This window comes from Astatotilapia calliptera, chromosome 23 (genome assembly GCF_964374335.1).
Source record: "Astatotilapia calliptera chromosome 23, fAstCal68.1, whole genome shotgun sequence".
Lineage (NCBI taxonomy): Eukaryota > Metazoa > Chordata > Actinopteri > Cichliformes > Cichlidae > Astatotilapia > Astatotilapia calliptera.
In genome coordinates, this window is record NC_137443.1 from 38668102 (window position 1) to 38674054 (window position 5953).

Genomic DNA, 5953 nt, shown 5'->3' on the forward strand with positions numbered 1-5953 from the left:
TGTTCTCATCCCTTAAGACTGCACCTAAGGTGTGAAAGTGTTAGGACTTTTAAGAGGCCTAAAACAGTGGAGAAAATGGGACAAAGACAAAGAGGTAGAAGAAATATTCTCTAAACGCTAAATGATGGGACGTTAATGAAACGCTCCAGATTACATTGTGCAGAGATAATGGTTGTGGCCGATCTCATTAGAGATGCCCTTATATTTTTCTACCCGACACAATAATGCGTTTTCAGTGATCACAATGCCAACATATCTGGAAACTTGGAAACATGCAACAATACAGCAGTGATGACTTCGTTTTGTCACGTCCTCATAGTCTGTGCCCCCATTAGTATCAAATGGCAATTAAACAATTAACATCACCCCCTTGATAAATAAATGCAAATAAGTACGTCTAAGTAAACTACGTTTAAAGTCTATCTTAATTCAAAAGAAATGTTAATTACTTAAGCAGGGCTCATAAATTCTGTCATTTTTCGACTGTATTCTTGTCCATCCCTTCGCTCTTTGACAGTGCTCTTGTTTCCATAATTGTGGCAAGTAATTGGAGAATTAAAATTAGAGGAACCTAATGTCCCCTGCTGAATTTCCTGCCCATATTGCTCAAAAGAAAGTTCAGACAGAGAAACTATTGCTGTGACAGCAGTGGAAATACGAGATAATTACACAGTGCATACTAAAAATATGTCAGAAATCATCAACTTCCAATGGCTAATACCAGTTGAAACAAGAAAACCATTCATCTGGAAAAGGTTCAGCATTGATGGTGAACTGTGAATACTGACCTGTATGTACTGTATGTGCTGATTTACAAGATCCACAGGTTATCGCAGTTTTGTTACCTAATCTTCCTACAAATACCCTGATTTTTGTACCGCTTAAACTATAAAAGTCTATGCTAAAGAGTCTATGCTGAGATGACGGCATGAAAACAAGCGCTAAATTAAATGAATAACCTGGGAAAACTTTGGGTCCTGGCATTTACATGGATGTTACTTTGACAAGTACCGCTCGGCTTCACATTGCTATTGAAACAACACTCTCATCAGAACATCAGTGCGCCTCCAAACAAAAACTGCTCAGGACAGAATGTGACAAAAAGCTGGCCTGTAAATTTACCAGGTCACAGAGCGACAAAGCATCCGTGGGATGCGCTGGAACAAACCTGATCCATGGAGACCCCACCCCAAAGCATCGACTGCCAACATCCTATTCCCTTGGCAACCCAAGGGAAAAGGCACCCACACAAGCCCTGTTTCCATGCTGCAAAATGTCAGAGCTGTTTTGGCAGCAGGAAATGGACTGACACAGTCTTGGGCGCTTTGTACATGGTGTACATTCCACAGGATTCATTTCATTTAAAGGTACAACTTTTATAAGCAAAATTATGACCAGTGATAATTTACATACTTACGTTTGAAGGATCCATTTCATTGTAGGTAACCTCTGTGGTTGCCTACAATAAAATGGAAAGCAAGTGAAGACGTACACCTACAGTGATTTCTTTAAATGACAAACTGACAGCAAGGTGCATTTGAAGTTCAGTATTTATATTACTGCATGTTGCACACTTATAAAGTACAAAATCCGAGGTTAGAGAAGTCAATCACTCTTCCTCACAGACAGAGCCAGACTTAAGTGTTTTGCTTTTTTTTATTAGTGCCTCTTGGTTTGTCATGAGGAATAAGGTGAGCACTCTATCATTTTCTGGAGTTCTTTTACATTTTCTCCTTTTGTTGCACATGGCATATATTAAAAAGTAGAGCAGAAAGAGCTAAATAGCCAAGACTCGAGGAAAAATGTAAGCGTTCACACGAGGTTATAATGTGCTGTTGATTTTTCCTGAAACGTTAATTTGCTTTGAGCTGCTCAAACCGTTTTCTGATAAAAGCCAGGGCCCATTGAGATGCAGCGGCGGCGGCAGCTGATGTGACAGGATCAGGCAGGACCGAGCCACTTGCGTCTTTGGCTAGCATACTGTACTTGTCTAATGATGTCACATTACATGGTCACCTAGGAAACCGACAAAAGACTTGAGGAGAAATGGTGAAGAAGGTGCAATTTCCCTGACTGACAGGGCTGTGTAATGCTGTGCAGCATGCATAATTAAAAACGTGGCACACACTCCTTCTGGCTTGTTGAGTCTGCTGTTGAGCTGAAGCAGTTTTTAATGTTGTTCTCGTGCCTTCAGTGTAGTGTACTCTGCACTGACGACTGTCCCCTGTGGATGTGTGGGAAAGAGGAGGGGATGAGGGGATGCGAGGAAACAAGTAGATGGCTGGCTTAATGCTTGTTCCCGTTTTAGTGGCTGATTTTAGATACAATCAAAATAAACACGGTACCTCAGAGGCACAAGGCTTCCTTCCAGTGGTGTTATTTTCTTTTTGTAATTTGCTCAGGGTTTTTTTGTTTTCTGTTTTTGTTGGTAGGCAGTGAGTCAAGTCCATCCCAAAAAAGCAGCTGGATAATAGAGTAGGAAGAAATGCAAAGTAAACATGGGCTGTGCCAATCAGCACTGGAAGCACCTGTTGTTCAACCTGATGTTTGTTTTATCGGTCAGAACTGGGAATTTGATGATAACTGTCAGTTGTAGCCAAAAAACAAGAACAATATCTCATCTCCAACTTTTGATTTTCCTAAAAAGAGCTCAAGTGTGATCCTTCAGTAACTTTTGGCAGGTTTAGGAGTCTCATGTGACTCAAACTAACAATTTCATCTCCAAGTCTTGGGGTTTACCTTCCTGAGATTGTTCTTTATCTAAAATGTTAAATTAGTCTGCAGAATGACATCATGCTCGGCGCACTTGTTAAATCCTTCTTCATTTCTGCTGCGGCTGAGATAATGCAATCGACCTTACAGAAAAAAAACTGGGATGCATTGTAAAATGTAAATGCAAATCTCAGAAGAATTTTTCATTCAGTTGGTAAAAAGTCTTGGACTCTCTTCCAACAAGGCCATGTTGTTGTAACAGATGCAGTGTCTAGTTATGTACAATATTCCCTATTAAAGGTGTATGAAACCTGAAAGGGTGCATATGTTGCTCTAAAACCTGGAAGGCAGTGAGTCAAATTGATCCAAAAGTCATATGTTCATCCAGGAGTTCTTTACATGATAGAGCTTTAACTTTTATTTGCTGATGACACATTAACTGTGTCTACCTGATCATTGAACCCTAATTTTCAGCCTTGATCCTTGCACACAGAGATTTCATTAATATTCCCAGAATATTTTGATGATATCGTGTAATGTAGGTGATGAGATATTCAAGGTTTTTACAATTTTACGTTGAGGAACATTATTTTGAAATTGTTGTTGACACACCTCATGTTAGTTAGTTTGAAAGTGTTCCCACGACTGTTTTTGCTTATTTGTCCTCGCAACTTTTTCAAGACGCGAACCAAAATTCTAACTTTGTTAATATTTTTCATTAATGTGAAATGTGCCATTTTAAACAGTTGATATGTTTTCCATAATCTTATCATAATTAGCTTAAGCTAGAAAACTCTGAAAAGAAACCTCAGCAAAACTGGGTTCAGCGGATGCCCACTCATTTATTTTATGTTTGTCTTCTTTTTCATTGATAGACTTGGAAATGGACTGACTTAGCACTTTTCAAGTCTAGTAATATAAGAGTAAATTAAATAAGTACTTCTTGTATTCAGTCAAATTCTGACTGATATTGCTCCTTAAAAGAACCTTTTTTCATTGAAAGAAATTGTTCAACTGTTTACCTTTTTAGTATTGAGGAGCCTGTTTTGCTTTTGAAAATGTACATGTAGTTAACACAATGTTTAGTAATTACCCTTAGGTCATTATTGTACCTACAAAAATGTACTTTTGTTGTACCCCTAATTCTGAGAGTGTGTGGTGCCTATTTTTCCCCACTCATTCACTTGTGGACAACCTCTAAGTCACCATTAACATTTGGAGAACAATACTAGAACTGAAGGTAGTTTCAACTGACTGCTTTGTTGTTCCAGTAATAGGCAGGTGCAGCAGAAAAGAAGTAAACATGGAAGTCCAGTCATTGATCCAGATCCTTTTGTCTTTCTTTGTACAATCTTGTGAAACATTCAAGTCTATGAAAGCATTTTCTCAGGAAAAAAGGACGAAAACTTGCATACTTTTAGGAGGGACACATCCAAACTCTGATTTATCTCTTTTATTTTTTCATTCTGTTCCGTACACGTTTAGCTTGGCACTCGCTCTTCTGCTTAGCCTCGCACCTCTATCCTGGGGGACAAACGTAGGGAGTCAAGAGTCGACACCAGGAAAGGGGAGTCGTCTGCAGAGAGACGGGAAGACGCAGTGATGTGACTCTGTGCCAAATGTTTACAGGCGAGCTGACATAGTTAGAAGATGGAGAGGGCTGAAATGAGCCTGTCTCTCTTTGCACTCTTAGAGGAGCGAGAGATAGGAAATCTAGGTCATCGCCACTGATGCATTGCAAAGCGAACTTCAAACAAACCTGGCCTTTAGCGCGATGGCTCTCCAAAGCTGTGCTACATGCCATCAGAGACTGATCACCATTTTCTGCCAAGAGCTGCCAAGACATGATAATATGTAAAATAAACACAATCTTTATCTGTCAATCTTTTGGTCTGTTTGTATATGAATCTGGCTTCATATACACAGAGAAGCCTTCTTGGATCAGGTTTTATAACCAATTAGTTGTCCTGTAGTTGGACCACATGCAAGGCTTCTATTTCTCATCTGCCCTTCACTTGGAATTGCCTGAGGGAAGTCTTATCCTTAATCATAGCCTTGGGAATTGTGTTAAAAAGCTTTCTTCCACCATACAAGACTCGATCTTTCTATTTCAAGGGCAGCTGTTTAAAATGATAGTGCTGCGTAGGAAAGGGTTCCATTTCCTTTAAGAGGCAGCTCCCTCAAATTGCACCTTCTGACATATTTTTTTGACAGTTTAGAGGGGGAAAAAAAATCATTTGATCATTTATCACTTTCGTTTTTAACAGATTTTACTCATTCATGCTGATGAACAGTTAATGGAGACAGAAAAATGTAACGACTCCAAATAATGGCATTCAGGATGTATCGTTTCCCCTCAAAGACAGCTGCAAAGACAAAATTTGAGTCATGAGTGATTTCAGACCACACATCAGTAGTTTGGATAACTTTTCAACAGCCTTTGCCTGTGTGGGTCTATTCTGATTTGGCTGAGATGTTGCTAGAAACATAAAACGCTGCCATTAGAAATGCATGAGTTTAAAATCCAAATGAACCGAGAGCTGCATTAAAGGGAGAACAAAAACTGCCCCGCAGTTCAGAGGAGACACTGTTTTGTGCTCATCCTTGCAGAATAATTTTAGAATAATATTTAACCTCGTGGTGCATTATGTAAGCTATAATTAATGAATACAAGTCGCAGGATGTGAGTATACTTGTTGTGTATAGGACAAAGTGTTCAATAAATGGTCTTTGCGCATTGCTAACATGAAACACTCGAGTGAATGTGTCCGATGATTGTTTAAATGCTTTTTAAAAAATTTTTTTACATTGCAGCCCGAAAAACAGCTGCAAACAGCGAATTATATAATCTCCACTTTTAAATTCTATTGTGTCTCTTTGCTTAGCTGATTAATATTACATGTGCAAGGGGAGAAAATCTAATTGTGAGGTGACAGCAGTGGGGTTAAATTGGGTTTCCTTTTTACTTCATTGTTATAGGAAACAATTATGAATAAATTCAGTCTGAAGTTCCCAAAGATATTTAATCCTTCCTCCAAAGAAAAGGAAAGATGATTGTTTTAAATATCTTTGTAGCCAATTTTCTAAAAGTGAGGTTAAATTTTCCTTAGCTTACAATACAATTTTGTTTATGAAAAGGGCGGAAATGTTAAAAAGCTGTATAGACTACTATCGAGTAAGCTAATACTTAAGTTATATTTTGAGCCAGAAAATTTCAAACATGGTCGTAAGTGTTCATTTT

General features: G+C 38.6%; 1 long non-coding RNA gene across 1 annotated transcript; it reads left to right on the forward strand.

The window, feature by feature from the left end:
- The first annotated feature begins 1277 nt into the window (after positions 1 to 1277).
- LOC145424430 (uncharacterized) lies at positions 1278 to 4589 on the forward strand. Its single transcript, XR_013905516.1, has 2 exons — positions 1278 to 1367; positions 4198 to 4589. It is a non-coding gene; the product is annotated as an uncharacterized LOC145424430 (long non-coding RNA).
- The last annotated feature ends 1364 nt before the right edge of the window (positions 4590 to 5953 follow it).